At 43.7% G+C, this 24515-nt stretch overlaps 1 protein-coding gene across 6 annotated transcripts in view; it reads left to right on the top strand.

The window, feature by feature from the left end:
* The window catches only part of Stox2 (storkhead box 2), a 234588-nt gene that overhangs the window by 156917 nt on the left and 53156 nt on the right, over nucleotides 1-24515 (top strand). Inside the window, exon 1 of one of the 6 annotated variants that reach the window (XM_052752260.1) lies at nucleotides 14860-14882. The exons of 4 other annotated variants lie outside the window; for them this stretch is intronic. The gene's annotated coding sequence lies outside the window, so the exon portion shown is untranslated. Of the gene's footprint in view, nucleotides 1-14859; nucleotides 14883-15100; nucleotides 15221-24515 lie in introns of those variants that run through there. One more of the 6 variants, XM_052752258.1, reaches the window with a different exon arrangement.

Below are 24515 nucleotides of genomic sequence, written 5' to 3'. Positions count from 1 at the left end.
CGGTACTCCCCAGACCTGGGATTAGACAAGGCATGGCCATCCTTACTTCTGTCCCACTCGGTTAGTTGTGTATGTTTGTCATAGCAACCACTAACAGCCAGCGTCACCAAGGCGTCGCCATCGAAAGGGACTCTAAAACCTCTGCTCTTTCCGAATTACCAAACCTGTTCACCTCAGTGTTTAAAACTGGGAGGTCACCCTCACTGGCTGTCTCCTTGATGCCATGCAGTGGCCAAGTATCCCTTTCTAGTTTAGCAGTACTAAATTAACCTCCTCACACTTGGAAGCCTGCCTTCCTTTTCCTGATGGTTCGGATTGTCAACCTGACAGGATCTGGCATCGCCCAGGAGACCAGCTTTTGGGTATGTCTGTGATGGATTATCTGGTTAACTGAGGCAGGAAGACCTAGCTAAACGCGGCTGGCACCGTCCATGGCTGGGGCTCTCCATAGAAAGAAAAGGAGAAAGGGCGTTGAGCACCAGCCTTCACGGCCTTCTGCTTGCTGATTGTGGATACAATGTTACCAGATGCTTCATGTTCCTGCTGCCTTGACGTCCATCCCATGATGCACTGTGCCTTAAAACTGTGCGCAAACACCTCCTCCCTCAAGCTGCTTTTGTAAGGTATTTTTGATGCAACACCAAGAGAGGTCATGAACACTCCTTTTCTTAAAAGTAAATAAACAAATAAAACAAACCTTGTCTTCATTAGACTGGATATTTTCATTTATATCTTACTCCAAACTCACTGCTCTTTCTGAATTGTCAAACCTATTCATGTTAGTGTTTAAAATTTTTACATTTCCCATATAATTGTCTAATAAATACTTGTTGAGGAATATCATGTCAAAGAAACCACAGGTCATTTGAGGCGGGGGGAGACACAAAGACTGAGAAAAAGAAGACACAAGGCTTGCTCATGTTATATCTGGTATGGCTAACTGGCCACTTTATAAAACATAGTTAGACCAAATTTATTCTTCTGAGTGAGGGATGAGGATTAGAAGTTAACCAAGAAATACTTTAGTTTATCTTTTCATTTTTGAAGTCATTTTACTGATGGCATGATTGAATTAGGGATTCCATGTGCTGGTGGAATCTTGAGTAATACATGCTCATTCATTCATTCATTCATTCATAATAGTAATTCTTACTCATTCTTTAGATTCTGTGTTTACTCTTCAGTTCTTTCCTTCATTCACAAGATATATTTCTTACTTTTCTTTTTGCTGCATTTTTTTTATTGACTTAAAGTATTGCCAGGTGACTCTGGCTGAATCTAGAATCACTATGGTAGACCAGGCTGGCCTCTAACTCATAGAGATCTGCCTGCCTCTGCCTCCTAAGTAATGGGATTAAAAGCACGCGCCACCACACGGAACCATATGATGTTTCTTGAATGCCACATTTATGTTTCATGGGTACACTAAAGAGACTGGGCATGTAGTGATCATCGAGATGTTAAGCATATTTATGTTATGTGGTTAAAGTGTTCACAAAGTATCTGTTGCACAGAAAGCTGTTGGCACATGGCATGTAGAAGGAATACTAACATCATTAAGTTTATATAGTCTATGTCAAAAAGCTCCATGAGAAAAAACATAGGGATGACATGTAAATCAATGGATTGTGAATTTTCATTTGTACTCTTTGGTTAGGGGAAGAGTATGAGATTTCTGTGACAACAGAGAACAATTGGTATATCTCGGTGCCTACTAATCTATTCTTATTTTTAAGCTATTAGATTGTATGTGTTAAAGGGTCTGTTCCCAACCCATTACAAAAATATGGCTGGTCCTCAGGGGTATTTAATGTATCAAAAGTGTTAAAAACCTTCAAGGATTGATAAGTAATTAGCCTTCATACCTAATGTGTAAGCAGCAGAGGGATCTTTGATTTGGGTTCAATCAATGTAATTTTAATGTTAACGGCCCTGAGATCAGCAGCCAGCAGTTAAATAAACTTTGACACTGGGTACAGACATGTCAACAAAGGCACAATCCAATTTACTATTGATTGATCAACCAGTTAATTTCCTTTCAGTTGAGACGTTTGCAAAACAGTTATTTTCTACACGAATGGTATGTGCGTGCACAGAGCCTTTTGTTTCAACAATCCTAAGGGGAAAAAAAATGGAAAGAAAGAAAGAAAGAAAGAAAGAAAGAAAGAAAGAAAGAAAGAAAGAAAGAAAGATAGATAGATAGATAGATAGATGGGTGGACAGATACTTGGACCGTTGAAGAACACTTGTCACTCACTCTGTTAACCAGATCTGATATCAGATCTGCGTCCCTTCTGGTATTATAGGATCAGTCCCGGCTCTGACTCTCTGGGAGCTCAGCTCCCTGAGACGCATGTGGCTCCCTCTTCCTTGTGCTTTCATAACTTGTATCTGGAGGCCACTGGCCCTCAGGCTTCCCTTCAGTTGTGTTCTTCTTTCTCTTCAAAACAATGCATTCCATGTTGCATGATTTCTGTTTGTAAACTGACTTTCCAGGCATTCTCAAAGGAGATTAGATGATATACTTGTTTTTACAATTTGGGACAATTACAGTGTCAGCGTGACCCGGGACTAGAGACCTCTGTAGAAGGGCAAGGTCAGGGCCAGTTCACCGGAAACAGAGACACATCACACTTACGAAGACTTTTTTATATGGTTTGAAATAAGGAGTCTTCTTCCTCCTCCTGCTTCTGCTCCTCCTCCTCCTTCTCTTCTTCTCTCATGAAAAAAAAAATCTTGTGCTCTGTATTGCTAGGAAAGCACCTCTTACCAGCTCTCCTGCTTGCTGGGACTTGGACTTCTAGCTGTGGCAATAGTCAACAGTGGCTATCAGCCTGTGGGTTGCAACCCTTTGGGAATTGAACAACCCTTTCACAGAGATCGCTGAACACCGTCGGAAAACACAGATATTTATATTACAATTCATAACAGTAGCAAAATTACAGTTATGAAGTAACAACAGAAAAATTTTATGGTTGGGGGTCACCACAACATGAGAAACTGTATTAAAGGGTCACAGCATTAGGAAGGTTGAGAACCACTGGTTTAGGATATAGTAAGATTTTAGAACGGCAGAAACCATGAAATTCCAAATTTGCTAAAATTCATTAATCCAGATGAAAACAGAGATAGGAAAGAACACTGATCTTACACTAAAAATATATTTAATCATTCAGTCATTGTTATTACTATAGACAAATATATAATAATGACTCTGTTTACAAATTTGACAGTACAGGGACGGGGAGAGATACTTTCTAAAATAAATGAGATGGAGAAGCAGTTAAGGAAGACATCCCCATGACAGCCTTTGGCTTCCATGTGTGCATGCATAGGTGAGTGCTTTGGCACACACACACACACACACACACACACACACACACACACACACACACGCACACCCTACTCATGGGCTATAGAACACTGCATTGTTACAGCTTCCAAGTTGTCCCAAATCCTTGAGAAGCATGCATCATTTCATAGAACACAGACATGTCAGTCTTAAAAAAAAATTACAGTTTTATAAATGTTCCAAGCAGACGCATGAAGGACAGAAAAGCGAGCCTTCCTAGGGAGCTGGGCCTGTGTGACAGATTGGTTGCCAATACAAAATCCAGGTATAATTCTAATTATGTATCAGCTCATCATTATTGTGGAGCTGATATGTTGACTCTGCTGTGCACAATGAAGACTGAGCTGTACATACCTTTCTTTGAAGACGACTTCATAACAGTCGTAGTTACCAGCTTGGCTGACAGTGGAGTCCTCCAAACTCTAGTGACTAACGTATTCCAATATTACATTAAGAATATATCAGTACTCATCAGGTATTTATTGAGTACACATTTAAAACATATGGGTGAAGATGCCCTTTGGGTTTAAATTCTCTGTTTGCATCTGGGTACCACAAGATGCCAAGTAATAAAGAATATTTGGAGGAATATGTTTATTCAGCAAATTATGGACCTTCCCTATTACAAACCTATCTTTTATTCATTTAACAAATATTTATCTAATATCTACCGTGTCCAGGCCTTGAGCTCGGTACTATATCAACAAAAAGAGATTGCTACAGTTATAGAATGATGTATGATATGATGCCATTAGTTTAGCATTTGGACTGTGCACATAAGAAGCCCACATGTTGTTTGTACATCACATTTTGCAAATGTCAGGGTATTTAAAAAAGTACGAGAAAGATCAACATCAATTTCACGAGCATGATTGACCCTGGCTGTGGAATCAGAGTGCAGTTGCCTTTACCTCAAAGCTTTCATTTCCTAATATGAAAAATTATCAAAATATTTCAACAATTGTTTCGGGGGGTGGCTAGGGAGGTGTGTTCTAGGACCACTTCTGAATACTTTTTTTTTTTTCCCAGACAAGGTTTCTCTGTGTAGTTTTGGTGCCTGTCCTGGATCTTGCTCTTAGACCAGGCTGGCCTCAAACTCACAGAGATCCGCCTGGCTCTGCCTCCCGAATGCTGGGATTAAAGACGTGCGTCACCACTACCTTGCCCTGAATGCTTTTATAGTTGTAAATTTTCTTCAAAAAATGGAACACACATGAGAATCCCCATTGTAGAATGGGTGATGGAGACAGAGGCGGTGTGGACAGACCTCGTTCTAGCAAGCAGTCATTCTGAGTGAAGAACTCAAGCTACAATCATCCATCGCTGAGAAAGCAAATACAGAAATGGGCTGACTGATTATTGATGATCTTTGATAAGATTATCATTTGGTTGGTCTTATAGCGATAAGCCGTTGTGTTCTTTAGATCTTCTGGATCATTTTCAGGTTGCCTCCACATAGAAGCAAAACTTAGCTATGCTGCCTGGGGTGCTAAAAATGCCCAGAAGTGACGTTTGTATGTGAGACTCTTAGCCCTTCTCCAGGGGAACAAGTTTTGTGAAAACAAGATGATTCCATTTTTCTGGGGGGATTACATGTGTTGCCAAGCGCCAAGCAAGCCCATTTAGCATGCTATATGGCAAAGTTGTTTTACATTCTTGAAACCAAAGCACGCCATTCTAGTGGAGACAAAGGACACTTGTAATTTAGGTTCTGACTAAGACGTCGCGTGTCCCCATTCAGAGCCTGCTTTTATCCTCAGCGGGTTTGGATAGGACACAGCATTTTCTCCTTCTTTGGTAAAAATTATAGTCATCTTATCCTCCTGCAGAATAGACTTCCTAAACTCCTAAAAAACAAAAACAAAAACAAAAAAAACAACCCCAGTCGTGAAATGCTTAATGTTCTAAATCCAAATAAAACAATTCTGAATGTGGCTGCACGGCCCCCCTAGGACTACAGTATTTTAAATGGTTGATTTAAAACATTTCCTATGGAAATGGGTGCTCAGGGCTGGCGGTTTTGGAGAGAACCAAGTACTGTTTCCAGGGAATAGCCAGTTTTGTTCTAAAACAACTGAACACGTGCTGTTGGCGGGACTCAAGATAACCCTCTTGTGATAGTTTCCGATGGCCCTTTAGTTGTCCATGAAATGGTGCTTGTGTTACTTTCTTTCCTCCTTGCTCTGACACAGCTCCTGACAGAATCATCTCAAGGGGTGTGAGGCTTCCTCTGGCTCACAGCTTATAAGTTCACAACCCACCGTGGTGGGACGGTGTGGTGGGGTTGGTCCAGGGAGGTGGGAGCTGACCAATGCTATTCTTGGTAGATGAGGCGGTCGAGACAGGACCAAGAAGAAATGGGTCCACTCTACAACCCTCAGTGTCGGTCTTTAGTAGCTTAGGTCCATCAGCTAGGCTCTCATCCCCCAGGTACCACAGCCTTCCGAAACAGCTCCACCCCACTGGGGACCAGGTGTTCGAACACATAAGCCTGTGGGGGAGGGGTGGGTCCAGCTTCAAAAATCATAACGGCCTGGTAAAATAGTGGTGAAAATCCTGGGATTTCTCATCAGACTGGTTTGATTTCAGGTTCTCAATCCAGCCTTTATTTACCGTGTGACCTTAAGCAAATGACATGACTTTTCTCAGCTTCAGCTCTCTCGCTTCTCGATGGCTATTGTAATCACCGCGCCAGCAAAGAAGAATAAGTGGGATTTTCCTGTGCTCTTAGGAAGACTTTAATAATAAGTAATCCTTGCGTGTTGGCTTCAGCATTGGCTGGCTTGTTAGTTAAATAACTGGGTGCGAGCGGTCCTGCCCTCGCATCTCCTAAGACCCTCTTCGCCAGATCTGCCCTGGATGGGCTCCTTGGTTACAGGCGGAGCTCTGCTCTGCCCTGTACTGTCGGCCTTGCTTTCTCTGTCCTTCTGTTGCTGTCCTTAAAAAGCAAGTAAGGTGTCCTGTGAGGCTAGAAAGTAATAGCTGCCTTATTGTTCAGGTTTCAGTAAACGCTGTCCCGTCCCCGTTCCCCCCCTCCCAGCCACTGCCCTCCCTTCCCCCAACACACACTCTCTGATTTGGCTTTCTGTTTTTCTGGCTTGGAAGGCCTTTCCCACTTCCTCCTCCCAGGACCTTCCTGTCACTTTCTCTTTTGTTTTCATAGTCTCCCAACCACAGCATGATGGTCTCTCTCAGCCTGCGCCCCAGTGCGGTTTTGCACATCCTAGTATCATTGCACTTGACCTAGGGTAGCACAGTGAGTCGGCTTCGGACTTGTTTCTGTACCGTCTTGGGCTGTTCCAATACGGTTCCCTTCCGACACACTCATACTCAAGAGTTCCTAAGGGGAGAGGTGCTTGGCAGGTATACGGAGGCTCATTTCTTTTCAAAAAGGAGAAGCCGATGAATTACTCTGAAGTTACACATCTATTATGTGCCCTTAAATTAACAAATAGCTTTCCTTTCCTTCTTCCCTCTTCTCCGTTCTGCCTTGACACTTGGAACACGGTCTCACTGTACAGCCTGGGGTGGCTTCCTGGCCACGCCCTCCCACCTTCCCCGGAGCTCTGGGATTGTAGGCATGTGCCACCATGCCCAGCCGATACATAGTCTTTCAAAATTGGCAGGTGGAGTATTTTCCAATTTAGCTGCATGTTCCTGTTAGTTCAGCACAGTTTGGGGGAGAATCACTAGGCAGGGGTCCAGTGCTCTTGGGGCTGATGGCTTAGTGACTCTTAACTTCTGGGCAAGTTATTGACTTATTAATACTTTATGCTTAAGATAGATGTGTTGAGAGCTGGGTTACAGGGTTGCTGTCGGAACTTGTGAGAGAAGTGAAGTGGTATTCCGGTACTTGGACTGGGCTCAGTAACCATGTTACATCTTTTCTTCTCTTTGTCCCTGATGGATGGAGCCATTGCTGGAACAAGGTGCTAATTCTTGGAGATCATGGAAACAGTATTGAATGCTGCATATGAACCAAAAAGTTTTACACAGTAGTGTTATGGTTTTGTTAAAAAAAAAAATGTTAGATGTTCTCATGGAGACACTAAAGTTGCTGGCATCGGAGTTGGAGTTGAGGCAGTATTCCCAGCCACCCTTAAGACCTGATGACCAGGTGAACTAGGAAAAGGAAGAAATACAAAGTGGAGGGAGAGAAGGGGGACTCAGAAATGAACTCAAGAGAGCTGGGAATCGGGCTTAGTGGTAGTACTTGCCTAGCAGGAACAAGGCCATGGATTTGGTCCCAGCACTACTAAAAATAAAGTGGAACTCAAGTTACAAAACCTGGGATCCAAGTTACGAAAGACGCACAAGCCAATTTCCAATCAATAGTACCTCTGAGTCTTTAGACCCAAAATCAGAATCATTTTCCACCCACTCTTTTGTTTGATCTTCAGTTAAAAAGGATGACAGTCCTAATATTTTTAGGGTTGGGGATTTCTGAACTTTCTTAACTTTGGTACCAGTCCAGTGTAGGTTTTCAGAGGAGTCTGTTAACAATATTATCTCATGGAGTACTTGTCTCAGGCTGGCTGTCTCCCACATTGCGCAGGGTTACTTCCACACATGACTTGGCTCTGTTCAGTGTGTGTGTTCCACATCTCACCGTGTCACCTCTGTGAACCTTCTCACAGTGTCCCTCTGAAGTTTAAGCCTTCCTTTGCACAGCCATAAAGTTTTCATTTTAAGCACGCCCTCACCATCACACAGCATTTTTATTGTATTTGATTAATGTGGTAACTGCATTACACTCTTATTACATTATGTTGTATCCCAGGGAAGCTGATGTTCAGTTTTTTATTTCTTCAGGTCGCTTCAGACCTCTGCTTGGTCAATTCATTCATTCATTCATTCACTCACTCACTCATTCATTCATCATCCATCCATCCCTTCATTCAGCACACGTTCACGGAGACTTACTCTGTACCTACCTGGCAGTGATGTAAATGTGGAAGTTATTTGTGTGTACTCTCTCATGAGTGAAGTGGAAATGGTGCCTGCCTTCACAGGAATACAGTGTCATTGGGGTGGGAGTGCAGAGAGAGAGGGGTACTTGGTTAGAGCTCCTCAACAGATGTGGTGCCATGAGAAGTCCCTGAAAGGTTTCAGTAGGACAAATGACAGGCGCTGTGAAGTACATAGATGAGATGTCATGAAACATTGTACCCCAGGAGCTTATGGTGTGTTGGGGGACCCTCAGACCACACAGGGCAGCATCAGTGTCTCAGGAGAAGAGGCCAGTGGAAGTCCAAGACTGATAATGAAGCTCAGAGTTCTTCAAGGCCGCCTGGGTGGAGGAGGAGGAGATGATTGTGAAGAGCTCCAGTTGGAGCTGGGAGCTGAGGTCACAGTTGGAAACCATATTGAAAAGGTATCAGCTTCCCCAGGAGAAAAGGGCATGGACATTGAAGCTCTTCTTTCTGGGAGAGTGGTGGGGTCACAGAGAAACATTGGGGGACAGGGAGGTGCAAGTATTTGGGGGTGAGCAGAGAGAAGAAAGAGACCAGTGATGAGAAACGGGCTGCTGTCGCCCCTCAGAGACCCTTATTCACGCTTTGGAGGAAGACAGCCCTCTCTCCAGGGCTTTAGAGGCAAGACTGTGGCTGTCTTCAGCACCCAACGCTTTCTTAGAGCCTTTTAAGTCTTCATACGTTAAAGCAGCTTGGTTTTCTCTGGGATACACAACGCTGGCTCCAGACACTTCTTCCTCAGAACTCTCCAGGACAGAAAGAATGCATTTATGAGTTTTCTCAAAAGGCAAGAGAAGGAGCAAGTGACTGCCACAGAACCCACCATGCATATTTCAAAACAGGACAGCCGCTACAGAAGAATGGCGTTCAAAAGCTGCCTTCGGAGAAAGATTGTCACACAGATTCTGAAGACCGTTAACACCGAGTGTTTTACCTGTTTCCTATGATTCAAAGTATTACCTTAAAAAACAAAACAAAACAAACAACAAAACCCTTTTTTCTACTGATGTCACTTTTCTCCTAAAACTCCTTCCTAAGTTAGTGGTTTTGAATCAAGTATGATCATGTTTAAAGGCGTGTACAGATCTCATTAGTATATGTCAGGTTCCCTTTCACCAGAGTTGAGTTTCCATTAAATAATATTTTCATTGACAAAATGTGGAAGCTTTTAAAATTGTCAGGCTGACTAGAATAAATGGAAAAGAATTCTAAAAGCTGCAATGTAGGAACGAAATCCGTCTCTCCACAAGCACAGTCTTGGAAACCTGTGTTAGTAGCTGTGTGATACAGGGCTTCATGAATGTAAAGGGAGACTCGTGGTCAAATTACGAGGGGGAGATCCTGGGTCACATAAATGGAGCCCATCTGCCTTACTACAACAGGACAGGACCCTCACATCTGCTGGTGTGAAGGCCGACTCTCTGAGGGGATGGAATGTGGAGTGGTCTCCAGTCTGATTTCACCAAGAAACTTCTTATAAAGAAGTATTTTCTAGAAGTAATTAAATTAAAAATATGTGTATGAGTGTTTTGTCACTGTGTATGTGCATACGAGCGTGTGTGTGTGTGTGTGTGTGTGTGTGTGTGTGTGTGTGTGTGTGTGTGTACACAGTGCCAACAAAGGCCAGAAGAGGCATTAGATCTCCTGGAACTGATATTAGAGGTGGTTGTGAGCCGAGTGGGTGCTGGGAATTGAACCTAGGTCATCCGCAAGAGCACTAAGATCTTCTAACCGCTGAGCCGTTTCTCTAGTCCCTGGAAGCACTTTCATTTGAGGAATTTACGTAGGAAATGCTACTCTTTTGTGAAACAGGCTGGAGAGACTGGAATCCTGCAAGTCTTCTAACAACACACTTATACTGTTACGTCTTTGCATTGTAGCTGTCTGCTTACGACCATCTTTCGCCATCACTAGGGGCATTCGAGAGAACCTATCTCCTCTTCATGTTGAACCTCAGCGGCCACACCAGGCTCTCACTAATCAGAGTATGAATAATAGTTATCTGAACTGAGCTTTTTTTTTTTTCCTGGGCCATATGCTATTTTTGAGCTATGCATTTTTTTTTGTGTGTGTGTTTGTTTGTTTTGTTTTTCGAGACAGGGTTTCTCTGTGTAGCTTTGTGCCTTTCCTGGAACTCACTTGGTAGCCCAGGCTGGCCTCGAACTCACAGAGATCCGCCTGGCTCTGCCTCCCAAGTGCTGTGATTAAAGGCGTGCGCCACTACCACCCGGCTGAGCTATGCATTTTTTACTCTAGCATTTTGCATACAAGAAAACCCATGCACTTGGAACTTAGAAGTTGGTCACAGTAACGCAGCTAGTGCACGAAGCGAAGCCAGCAGTTCTCGGTGAACGATCACTAACGAACTACTGAAATTTGCTCTGCTCTTCCACAAGGAAGAGCCCAGCTAGGCCTCTGACTTCCATGAGAGGTATTTGAATGTAGTTTCAGGTTTCATACAACCCCATTGAGTTCCTGGTTCCCCTTCTCGATTCTATTTGGTATCCCCAGCTCACCTGGTGTAACCACTCCAGAATGTAAAAATTCTGTCGTCTGCCTGGTTGGGAGGTAGCTGTGTTGGAGAAATGGAGCTTTGCCTGCAGGGGGTTTTTATGACGTTTTCAGGGGGTTGAGGAAGATGGGCCAGTAGGTAAGAGCATTTGCTCTACAAGCATGAGGACTTGAATCTACATCTCCAACGCCTACATAAAAAGCCTCACATGCCTCTAACTCCAGCGTTGAGAGGTGGAGCTGGTGAATCCAGAGCTGGCTGGCCGGTCTAGCTAAAACAGTGAGCTGTGGGTTCAGTAAGAAACCCTGACTCGAGACAGTAAGACAAAGAACGACAGAGGAAGATACCGGGTGCCTTGCTCTGGCCTCCTCATGTGAGGATGTGGATGCCCGCACCTGCACATTCACGTGCAACACACGGCACATGTGAGACACACACACACACACACACACACACACACACACACACACACACACACACACACACACACACATTCACACACACGCACATGAGTTTTTTGCAACAATGATCTGGTTCTCAGTCCCAGCTCACACCTTACTTCTTAAGAAACCTAAATTCTAGAGGTTTCCTAGCATCCTCTCCTCCCTTGGGTGTTTTATTTCTTGTAACTCAAGTGAGTACCCGGTACACACCTTGCCTAGATTTTCTGTTGACAAGGGGCCATATTGGTGGGCTCTGTCTCTTGGTCAAGTCTAATGTCTGTCCCACGTGAGTGCCCACTTCATAATAACCCACCCATGTTTCGGTGGCACAGTTCTTGAGAGCAAGGACATTATTTTACGTAGTGAAACTATGAAAACCAAAGTCAGAAAGTAAATATTGTTCTAATACCATTACCCACTATGACGTCCATATTTAAAATTTCCTGTTATCCCAATCATATCCTCTAGCTAAGAAATACTATGTTATGAGGGTTCCATGTTGTATTCAGTTGCATGCTGGTAGTGGTTTTTTTTTTTTTAATAGGGTTTTTCTGTGTAATTCTGACTGTCTTGGAACTCGCTCTGTAGACCAGGCTGGCCTTGAACTCACAGAGATCCACCTGCCTCTGCCGCCCTGGGTGCTGGGATTAAAGGCATGAGCCACCACCACCCGGCACTGGTAGTCTTTAAATTTAAATTTCCGTTTACTTTTTATCTTTCGTGGTTCTGACCTTTGGGTCATAACATCCCAGTGGTTTCATAGAACGCCCCCTCAGTTTGAAGCTGTATGGTTATTTCATGGCGGGGCTTAGAGTAAACATTTTTAAAAATCAGAATACTGCAAACACTGTGCCACATTGTTTTTGGTCCGCAGCTGGGGAAGGCTTAGGCGGCTCTTTGTTTCCCTGGTGCTTACTAAGTTTGGTCATTTGATGATGTCGCTGTGGCCTGCTTTCCCCATTCCCCGCTGTCTTTGGTATAACATGGGATCTGGGGATGTTCCGAGACTGTAAAGTGGCTTGTTCTCCGGCAGTCTTCAACCTTCTGCGTTGACCGTGCGTTCACCAGCAGTCTCTGCTCGGGGTCACTCATTACGGGCTGGCGACACCGTGGGAGGTTTTAATGGCAGACTTCCATCCAAAGTTGGGAGCTGGTGCTTGTTTATGTTTTAATGTGCTGTCCATTTCGGCACGGTCCATGGCGTCTTGTTTATTTTTACATCATAGTGGAGTTATGGGTTCTTTTCATTTCAATAGGCTGAGTCTTTAGTGGGAATTGTGCTCCTGTTCAACAGCGTCAGCCATAGAAACCCTCTTCAGACTGGTCCTGCCAGATTTTCTTTTCTTTTTTGCCTTGCCTCGGGGTTTGGTACATAAAGTCCCAGGTTCATTTACTTTCTTTTCATACCTCTGACCTATTAGATGTGAGAATCAGCTATTTCTCAGTGAACACCTGGTTTCTTACGGTCGGGCTGCTTTAGAGCTCTAGATGGTGAGTGCTGTGGGTTCACTGGGACTGGGGTCCTTTTACTCGTGGGGGCTTTTCAGTGGCCAGAACTGGTAACAGCTGTGAGCTTAGGCACATATGTTCCTAGGATAGATAGATAAATCTGGGGTCTGTAGGTCTCTCCTCCCCAGGCTGCATTTGTGTCTTCCTTTTCCCACAAGGTGTTTACTAACTCTCTCCGCTTCACCATACACACGAAATTATTTCAGAAGCATGACACCCACACCACCATCCGTGGTTGGTGTCTCCACTTGTGTGTATTTAAAGTTCTCTTCACCTCTCATCCATCTGCTTTCCAACTTCCAAAATTATGTGACGGCTTCACATGCTTTCATTTCCCCCTTCGTATTCTTCTCCTTTTCAAATCCCTCGAACTGTCACTCTAGTGGGAGTTGGGAAGTACTGTTTGCACTCTACCGTGTTTAACTGAGAGCTCATCCTACACGTTCCTTCTGTTAGATACGGAAATGCAAAGCCCAGAAGGAAGAAAACAGCCTTCACCTTCGATAACCAAGATGGCTCCACCTCTACCTTGATCTCCCAACCTGCATTCCTCCCATACTCCTTCAGGGACAAACGTAGATAGATTCCTGTTCTGTGTTCCTGACAGGTCTTGACTGTCCCAGTGGGCGGGGCTTCTTGCATTGGTTCTCGGAAGTAGACCTGAGCATTCAGGGATGTGTGCAGGGCTGCTAAGAGCACAGCCACCCTGTCTCATTAGATACTTGTTTTGTGTTACCCGGGGCTACACATCTGGCTGTTGTGTATTATTTCATTCTGAGGAAAGGAGTAGCCCAACCATGGAGGAAAGAGAATCTCAGCCACTGTTCTCAGCCTGTTTTTGCTATTCCGCTTTCCTCCTTTGGTTCAGGTTAGAGTGGACTTTCCTCATCAGCTCTAACATTCACACCCTCTAAACTTCGATGGTTGTTATCACTGCTAATCTACCCCGTTCCTGGTTTCAAATGACAATTTTCTTTCTACTCCTTTAATTGTGTGAGCGACAGACCCGGATACCTTCAAACTTAAGATGTTTGCCTTCAAAGATAGATGCCTTTGGTATCATCCCCAGTGACAAAGGTTTGTGTAAGGGCACAGAGGGGATTTTCGGAAAGACGATCCATGGGAGGCGCCATCATCCTTGAAGCAGTTTGGAATGCTGGATTTATTTCTCTATGCTTTGGTAAACAAAAGCTGGCATTTTCCATCCGTGGCTTTTTCAGCTGAAGGGCTGCAGCCGTGGTAGAGTTTGGTGGTCAAATGGAAACCATGTGGCAGGTTGCCAGTATGGTGATTTTTGCCAGAACCTCTCTAAGCACTTGCCATATTGACAGGTTTTTTTTTTTTTTTTTTTTTTTTTAAAAACTGGATCCTCTCTGTGCTGATTTATTTATTTATTTATTTATTTACTCTGCTTGCGTCGTGGAATTCTGGGTAAAGCTGCTCTAAATCAGAATCATGTTAAATAACAACATTTAAAAGAACATTTCGACCAAGAACAATTCGAAAATCTTGCAACATAAAATAATCTATGCCAAATTGGCTTACAGATTTCACGACAGGAAGAATGTCATTAGCGATGTTCATGGTTTGGTTTTGCTTTGCTGCAGATTAGGTTTAGCGACAAATTCCATCTGGCCACAGCTACATGCAGTCTCTCCATTGATTGGTTATATTGGGACTTCATGGGAGTGTCCTTCAGAAAGCTTTTCCCAGCATTTTTTAAAGCTCCATTGAAGAAAAAAAGAGGGGAGGGGGGGGTGGCTGGCGAGAATAAAAGAGAAGAAAGGACGCTGCATTGTTTCAATTTGCACCCAACATGCAAAACACAGTTCTAAAATTTTAATTAGCTAAGTGAGTGGTGAAAAGGAAAAGTAATATAACAAGCCTCGGTGAGCAGCTGGGATGTGTTGCCATGACGACAAGTTCAGCAGGCTGCCAGCGAGCATGTCAATGGGTAATATTGGGAGAGGGCTCTGAAGCAGCGCCTGCTAGCCACAATGTGATTGGTCACGCCTCTGTTGTCTTTGTGTGAACCGGTGGATGCTGGGTAAGACCTAGAGTGAATGCTCAGCTTGTCTCAAGGCTGCAATGAGGTAATGCTTCTGAATCTTTGGGGATTATGAGCTCCTGCCTCCAAAAGACTGCAGTCCAGAGTGCTTTCATTTCTCTTGCGTTAATTACTGACTGTAACACGTGAGGAAGTTTTACAGCTGCCTTTATTCGTTCTTTTATATGTGCATGTGTGTGTTATAGATAACACGTGTGGACGTGGCATGTAGGATCTCAAGCGTATTCTAAAAGAAAAGAGAGAGAGAGAGAGATAACCCTCCATGTTATTCATTCTGCATAGAGACAACATTCCACTGATTTCTGGCAGCAGTGACAGTATCTCTTGGTGGATAAATGATATATTAAAGTGCATTTGTGTGGGGTAAGCAAACTTGTTCCTATCTGGAGACTATTTTGGCGTTGATTACTTTTTAAAGTCTTTTGTGTCATTAGTGTTTATGATAGCCATGACGGGCTGCAGGAAGCATCAGCTTCGCCTCACCAGTAGGTTTAGCTCCTTTTTAATTCCTTGAGATCGGCCAGTTTCTATCCTGGTGCTTAGCTTATGGGGTCTTTCGTTAATTGAACAGAATATCTGACTGGCTCAGAACGGTCTACTGAATAATGCTGTGACCGCTGAAACTCCAATCTGCAAAGGGAAGCTGTATCTACAGATGGCAGAGGACTGCCGATGGGTGGTTTGTGAAACAATTACACGGGGATGTTGATGGCAGAGACACAAGAGCCAAACCCCTAAGCTCTGACCCTGGCTCTCTGTGACACAGTGACTCGGATTCTCTCCAGGGTTTGGTCGGGTGGTTTGAGCATGTTTTATCATGTTTATCGATAATAAACTGGTGCCCGATGATGGTTAGGGCAGCAGCTCCGTTGGTGGTGTCCCTAGCTAGTGGGGGTGGGGGGAGCTGCATTGGATGATCGGGTTAACCCTATCACAAGTGGGAAGCGTGCGAGCTCGCTCTTGGACTGGGCTGTTCGTTGTCTTGCCACCTTGTTGTATTTACCTTGCAAACTGTTCATAAAAAAATATGTAAGGCTTTAAATGTATGCACAGAATCAAACCACCTCGGTGACAAGGGATGGCTTTCTCGGTGGCTGCAGAGGGTGGTGAGCTCTGCCTGTTGCCCAGCTTTCTCTGAAGTCAGGCCACAGGCATGTCATTGAAGCGACTTGATTATCCACCCCCAGGAAATGAAAAGCCGTAAGGAGTGAGTGGAAGGTTCTCCCGTGCATCTCACTTCCTTTATTTTTGTAAAGAATGTAAAGCCTGGGTGATTTTCACCCTGTTTATATGTCTTTGTAAATATAAACCTTACCAAAGAGAAGTAAAGGGAATATAGCATCTAGTTTTTAAATGATTAATTCAAAATACTACGTCAAGAACGTGATCTTGGGTTGTGACTTTTTTCGATGTGTTGATTCTTTCTAGTGGTGCAGATTCTGGAGCCACACAGCTGCTCCTTAGACCACGAGTGGATAGGCCCTTGAGATAGGCAGGCTGGAGTCCTTTGTCTAAAACAAAGCAGAATGCAGTGACCTCGTGAAGAAAAATCCACCTGTTGGCAAGACTGGCACTTCTTTGTAAACACCTTAATGTTCTGTAACCTTCCTTTTCCCCGGGGAGAGGGCAGTCATAGTTTCAAATCCCAGATACATCTTGCTAATTCCAACAATTTTTAGGTTCATTTAATGATAGGGAGTTTACATAAGATTGGATCCTATGTAATACACTACAGTTGTTAAAGGCAGAATTTCTTGGCTTCCATAACTCTGCAGGCTGCACAGTTTCCTTCACGCTAAGCTTGAAAAGTTGTATGTATTTATCATCATAGGCAGACATGTCTCATTGTGTGTAGTACAGGATAACTTGTTTTCCTTCATCAAGAGATGAAATTCAGATAGTTGATATTTGTATGATTCATGGATCCCATCTGACTTAGGCAAATCCTCATTAGACACTCCACACACAACATTTAAAATATGCAAAATTAATATGGTAAAGATGGAGTAAGATAAAAGGTAAAGAAACATTGTGTTGCTTATACTGCATTTTGCAAGATTTTTACTACTTCAAAAACCCTTTTCAGGAGGAGTGATTGCAAGTTCCAACTAGCGTGAGCCATTATGTCTTGTGACAGGTTCCACAATAAATGACTTCTGATTGATGTGAAGCCCGGTGCCTAGAGATGAATTGTAGATGCAGCATTGTCATGTTTTTCTTTCATCACTAATATTATCAAGTTGACCCAGTAGCTTAGCAGAGGGCTTTGCTCAGAAATAATGTATGGTTGTTAATGCTTCTACTCCGTAAGTCTCCCCAAACATGATCCTCCAGAGCTGTCTGGAGGGAAAAAGAAAAAGGGAGTGACTGTAGATAATTTGAGTGGTTCAAGACATTAAAAATGCCTTTCTTGAGAAAAGTTCCGCATTACAAACAAGTCTCAGCCCTTGCCCTGTGTTTACAGAAGGGGTTTAGTTGTGACTGGCAATGCTTTGTGGAAAATGCTAAAGTTAAAAAGTGAATTGAGGAATAAAAGTGGGGAATCTGGAAGGCAGGATGTCAAGAGTATTAAAGCTTTGGGGTCAGACGGAAATATCAGTTCTGCAGTTCTTGGGTGTAGCTCTTGGCCACTTGTTGTTGTTTTTTTTTTTTTTTTTTTTTTTGGTTTTTCGAGACAGGGTTTCTCTGTAGCTTTGCGCCTTTCCTGGAACTCGCTTTGGAGACCAGGCTGGCCTCGAACTCACAGAGATCCGCCTGGCTCTGCCTCCCGAGTGCTGGGATTAAAGGCGTGCGCCACCACCGCCCGGCCACTTGTTGTTTTTTAGATTGATAATACACCCCAGGTGAGGGACATGGGGCAGTGGGCCCACCTGGGTCATTACTGTACAGGAAATTCCTTTACATGAAAGTGGGAATAAGTAGACAGTGGCTGTCACCTCTACTGAGAAAATCATGGTGGCTATTATGTGGACCTTTATTATGACATCAGAAGGTCACATCTTTTTTTAAATGTTAACTTCATTCACACAATGAATTTTTGATGGTTGGTGTGTTAAGTTCTTATTTTGTAGTCCAAACTTGAAATCCCCCTGCCTCAGCCTCTCCAATGCTCAGATTACAGTCCTATGGCACCATGCCTGGGGACAGAACGATTCTTTCCTATTATAATAAGAAGATCTATATCTGAGTTGGTACGCTATTTCTGATACGATGGAAACAAACTTGCATTGTGCCAATCCAGGGTCTTCATCATTGAAATAGGAACTAGTTTGAAAGCGCTGTTTTGCTTGCAAAGGGGGGATTTTGTTGTTGTTGTTGAATGAATGCCATCGAACAACACATTGGGAAGAGAGAGCTTGCTGTAGAGAATAGATTTGCAAGTGGCTGCGTTTCTTTCGATGGGCTAATTGATATTCGGCTGTTGTGTTGGGAAATAACTCATCTTCAGAACTCTGTGACCTAGAATTGCCTTTAATATGGTGTATTTTACACATTTATGTGGCTTTCATATGTCAAATTCTTCTATATCTGGAGCTGCTTTTATTTATAACACTACGATGAGGTTGTATTTAATTCATAATGCTGCAATGCTGGTCTCTCAGGTCCCATCTTTGTCAATTATAGCTACATTTTCTGTGCTTTCCTGAGCTGGAAATTTGTTCTTTATAGGTCAACAGCTCGGTGTCTTTGTCTTTCGGTCCTCAAAGCACTGAGACCAGCACTAGCTGCCACCCAGACTCTGATACAGGCCTCTTAGATGTTTAAAAAGGGAGGTATCTTATTTGGAAAACCTATGGAAAGCTATTTCTGATCCCAGAAGCAGAAAAGGGAAGGGCTTTGGGATGCTTTAGATGTGTTGTTCATTGGGTTTCTTTATGACCAAAGAGCGTTCGTTACCTTTTATCCACTCCTTCTTTTGGTTAACCTAAACATTTGTTGTCTTGAAATTTGAAACGTGGGAAAAAAAAAGCACAGTCGGAAATGTTATGATTGATTAATAATCAGGGCATTTCTTCTCTTCTTTGTCTTGATTAGTTACTGTGCTTGCACATTGAACATGCTCCTAGTGACGGGAGCTGGACATGGGTTTGGGATATCAGGCAGAACGCCATTTGAATGCTACTAGGCGCGCCATTTACTTGCTTGGAGGTATAGAACAAGTAACTCTATATACTTGAAATCAGAGTTATATCTACATCACAGTGTGGAATTAAGTTAGGTGACCTCAGTACAATGCCTGGCATGAGGCACTTGCTCAGTAAATGTACCTGATTGTATTTCATTGGTAAATGGCTGAATTCTTTTTAGCCTTCTTGAGATATCTTTAGTGATGGGTTAGGAGTAATATTATCTGTTCTTTCAATTCTGGCGGTTGCTCTGTAGGAATACCTTTCTGATATAGTTAGGGCATTTTGTTACCCTTTCTCATGTAGCAGCCATGTTTTTATCATGTCAGAAGTAAGCTTGCAAGCTGGGTATTGGTGGGTACAGCCATAATCATAGTATTTGGGAGGTGGAGGCAGGAAGAGTGTGAGTGGGAAGCCAGCCTGGACTACCTGGTGATACTCTTCTAAGAAAAACTCAAATAAACGATGCAGTTGGTACCCATATATTTAGAGCCCTGAGGTTTTTGCCAGTAGACAGCCAACACATATAAGAAAGGAGCCTTGGAAGGAGAGCTAATTCTGGCCATTAAACCTGAGCTCCACAGAAGAGGCTGACAAATGGCTTTTCAGCAGGCCAAGTGCTAACCTGAGGGGCAGTGACTTGGCCAACAGTGAGTAGAAGAAGAGTGATGACTGGACAGAGGTGAGACTGCTCTTAGACTCCTTAGGGGAAGGAGGGGTGAAGACACGCCAGGAATCCTGCATTCGTAGTACGTCGGTGGTACTGCTGCAGCCCAAAGGCCCCCACTAGAGGATGTGAGAGGGAGCAGGACTAATGGCGAAGAGAAATTTGGTCTAGGACATGTTGAGTCTGAGACTGTGAGATGTCAAAGGGAGATGATGATAGAGATCAAAAGTAAGATGTGGCATCAGAGGAGAGTTTCAGGACCAGAACAGAAGCCTTGGCACCCACCCATCAATTCTGTAATCCTTAAGAGAAAGACTGGACTTGTGGCTGGGAGAACGGGCAAGATGTGCCGCTCGGGAAGCAAACAGGGCTGATGTTGGGTCCCCTATAAATATTCATTTCTAGAGGCAGAGTTACAGGAGGAGGAAACTCAGACCCAAGTGGGGAAATTTGGAGAATCCAGATTTCCATCCAATAATCGATACAGAATGGATCGTCCACAAGGAAATATCCGGGTCAATTGCTTAAAACCCAAAAGCCAACCTGAAAAGAATCACTGTCATGTTGCTTGGTTCTGCATTTCATTGACAAGCTGGTGGCTCTGCCCAGTCCCCCAAAGCCTTCCGTGTTATCACCCCCTGACCCCTTCCAGCAATGGTTCCTTTGGAGGCTGCCCTCAGGAAGGTTAGGTGCCACACATTGCCCCTAACTAGTCATGCATTCAAAGATATGTAGATGGCTAGATTGAAAAAGGCAGACATTGAACTTTCCAAACAAAAACCTGGAGTTAAAAATAGCGGTTACCAGTGTGGCAAGATTGCTCATTGGGTAAAGACTTCTGCTCCCAAGCCTGGTGACATGGGTTTGATCCCTGGGACCCCCGCTATGGTAGAAGAAGGGTCCTGACTTTCAGAAGTTGACCTCTGATCTCCACTCATACGCTGTGGCGTGCACACACACACACACACACACACACACACACACACACACACAAATAAATAAATAAATAGTCATAACAGAAATGAAAAATGGTTTTTCCACCTTCCATAACTTACTTAAATAAGTTTCTCGTTAGAGGAGGTGACCTAGGACACACAGAAAATCTAACTTAACCTTTCAAACACTTTTGAGAGCTGTTTACACGAGCTAATTATTCTTCATCAAATTCGATTAGAGAACTTTTTTCCTTGCTGTAAGTCTGTCAGTGTTGAAATGATTTGACTGCCTCCATTAACTGTTGGTTACCCGTGACAACTTAATGAAGTTGGACAGGGTATCCAAATGGCCTAGATTTTTCTCCATAATGTGGCATGCATGGTATGAAGACCCTAAGGCTGTTCTGTAATGGCATGTGTGAAGCCCCTGGGTGACGCTTACTTTACATTGGCACTCAATAAAGGACAGTTGCTAACAGAGGGGAGAAAAGGAGATATAACTGGTCCTAGGTAGGCATGAGAAGGGAGTGTATGTGGTTAAGGATGGTGAGAGCATGAATGTATGTGGGATCCGTGAGGATAAAAGAAGGAAAGCAGACTTTAGAACGGACACTGTCAACCCAAGGTTTGGAGTTCACACCAAACAGTTTTCTGTTTCGTGCTCAAGACTAGTCTAACAACACTAAAGGTATATGTAACCCACAGGGCTGTGTGACACTCAGGATACACCTCACCCACAGTGCTGTGTGACACTCAGGATACACCTCACCCACAGGGCTGTGTGACACTCAGGATACACCTCACTCACAGGGCTGTGTGACACTCAGGATACACCTCACCCACAGGGCTGTGTGACACTCAGGATACACCTCACTCACAGTGCTGTGTGACACTCAGGATACACCTCACTCACAGGGCTGTGTGACACTCAGGATACACCTCACCCACAGGGCTGTGTGACACTCGGGATACACCTCACTCACAGGGCTGTGTGACACTCAGGATACACCTCACTCACAGCGCTGTGTGACACTCGGGATGTACCTCACTCACAGGGCTGTGCAACACTCAGGATACACCTCACTCACAGCGCTGTGTGACACTCGGGATGTACCTCACTCACAGCGCTGTGTGACACTCAGGATACACCTCACTCACAGTGCTGTGTGACACTCGGGATGTACCTCACTCACAGGGCTGTGCAACACTCAGGATACACCTCACTCACAGCGCTGTGTGACACTCGGGATGTACCTCACTCACAGCGCTGTGTGACACTCAGGATACACCTCACTCACAGCGCTGTGTGACACTCAGGATACACCTCACTCACAGCGCTGTGTGACACTCAGGATACACCTCACTCACAGCGCTGTGTGACACTCGGGATGTACCTCACTCACAGGGCTGTGCAACACTCAGGATATACCTAGACAAGATTGTAAGAAGCGGCACCACTAGGAGAAAAAAATGGTTAGAATCCTATATTAGATTAAAACCATCATGCGGGGTTTAAGAAATTAGCTGGAGAGATGGCCCAGTCAGTAGAAGTACTCATTGCCCAAGCGTGAGGACCTGAGTTCGCTTCCCCAGCACCCCCAAACAAAACTGGGCACAGCACTGTAGCACTGGGGAAATGGAGTCAGGATGATACCTCGGGCTTGCTGGCCAACAAGTCTAGCAAATCTGTGAGCTCTGGATTCAGTAAGAGACCATGTCTCAAAAACAAGGTGGTGAGTGAGTGAGGAAGACAGTCTTCGCTTCTGGCCTCTGCATGTGTGCACATCTACCCACACACATGTGCACTCGTGTACTTGTACTTACCCATGCAGAAACATATATGTAAAACATATATGGGAATCTTAAAACTTATAAACATAGACCAATGATATTTTAATGCCAACTTTGCAAGATGAATAATGAAAGTCCTTTTCATACTTCTATCTATCTATCTATTTGTCTATTTTTGGGGTCAGGGCCTCATTATGTAGCTCTGGCTACCCTGGAACTCTTTGTAGACCAGACTGGCCTCAAACTCATAGAGATCCACCTGTCTCTGACTCTACTAAAGCGATGGACTCTAAAGGCATGCCATCCAAACCTGGTGAAAACCACGCCCTTTTTTTAAATAGGAGAAGATGAAAGAAGAAATACAAAGTAAGAAGCATACTTGAAAAATAAAAGAATAGGCACACACACACACACACACACACACACACACACACACACACACACACAATTGCCCCAAACCAAAGGGAGGTGGAAAACAAATGTTAATGCTTTTTATTAATGAAAAGATATTAGGGGATATGCCAGTGACTTCAAAGGCCTGGACATCAAGGTAGAGCTGGCAGATGGATTCAGGATGTGTTAGCATTGTAAAGACCAAAGCCCTGCACTGTCCCCTCACATCATCAGAAATCTAGACCAAGGGTCCTCAGATTGTGGACCCTACAATAAAGTTTGTGTAGACCAATGCAAGACTTCTAACTTTCAGTTCTGGTAAATAAGTACTTTTAAAAAGCCCTACCAGCTATTGCCACCATTACTGCATTAAAAAAAGGACATTTCACACACACACACACACACACACACACACACACACACATACGCACACACACACACACACACACACACACACACACACACACACACTGTAAAAGAGCATAATGAAAGACTTTGATTTAGGGAACTTATCTTTATGAAAACTTTTTATGTTATCCTGATGGTTCACTCTCTCCCCGGGCACTGGTGAGATAATTGTCCACACATCACAGATCCATCCACCAGAATTTGGGAAGTTCTGGTTCACCTCCCAGGTGGCCAGCACATGACAGCTCAGGAGACAGAAATCCTGCCACCTCTAGTACCACAATCCTGGTGTTGAAAAGACCAACTCCCTTTCCTGGACCACTTTGTGACCTCAAGCCGATTGATCAAAAGGATCTTTGTTACTAGGGTAGTCTTTTAATTCTCTTCTCTTTTCCTTTTGTTGGAGAGTAGGCTGGATGATGGGGAGGGTGATTGTGGAGGGATAAAGGGCGAATAGTGTAACATAAAAAAGTGCAACATTTCACATGCATAATGAAGTACACATGACTAAACTATATAGGCAAGAGTGTTTTTGATTTTAGCATAGAGAAATAGGAGAGAGTAGCCCACTGGGGATAATGTCTTTCTTCATCAGCATTTGTTCTGAAAACAAGGCTTTTATGAGGTGTGGGACTTTAAAGGGGGCAGTTGTGCTATTCCTGTGAGAACTGACTCCATTATTACAAAATACGAATGCGGCAGACATGCTGATCTGGGGGAAGGCCACAGGAAAACTTTACTAATGGGCACAGGTCATTGTAGTCTTTCCATCAATGTATGTGCCACTTACAATGACATTAGAAGCTTGATGTGGCTGAGGCTTAGCAAAGAAAGGGCTCAAAAGGTAAAACTAAAACGGGAAAAAAAATCTAACATGATGCTTACCCACAACCTCTGTGCCTGAGCTTTGTGAAATTATAATTTTAACAGTTCAATATTCACAAACATTCTCTATGAAAATTTGGTGTGCTTTGTACTCATTCCTAATGTGTATTAACCCTGGTCTTGAAATATGTAGAATTTTCTTCTCAGAAATGTTAAATTGATGTATCTGGTGTTGGGCAACTATTGATCAGTGACTGTAGTTCTTATCAAACCAAAGCTGCAGATCCATGACCATTCACCTTCCCAATATGATGTCACATTGCTCTTAGCCCAATGAAAGTACTTTCCATTCCCTTATCAGTTCTTGAGTTCTACCTATGACTCTGTGTGTGTGTGTGTGTGTGTGTGTGTGTGTGTGTGTGTGTGTGTGTGTGTGTGTGTGGTGTGCATGTGTTTGCTCATGTGTGTGCATGCATACCCACATGTGTTTCAGCCAAATTTCTCCTGAGTTT

This window comes from Peromyscus californicus, unplaced genomic scaffold, assembly GCF_007827085.1.
Source record: "Peromyscus californicus insignis strain IS unplaced genomic scaffold, ASM782708v3 Scaffold_23__1_contigs__length_62951481, whole genome shotgun sequence".
NCBI classification, from domain to species: Eukaryota; Metazoa; Chordata; class Mammalia; order Rodentia; family Cricetidae; genus Peromyscus; species Peromyscus californicus.
This window is presented reverse-complemented; position numbering and strand designations above follow the sequence as displayed.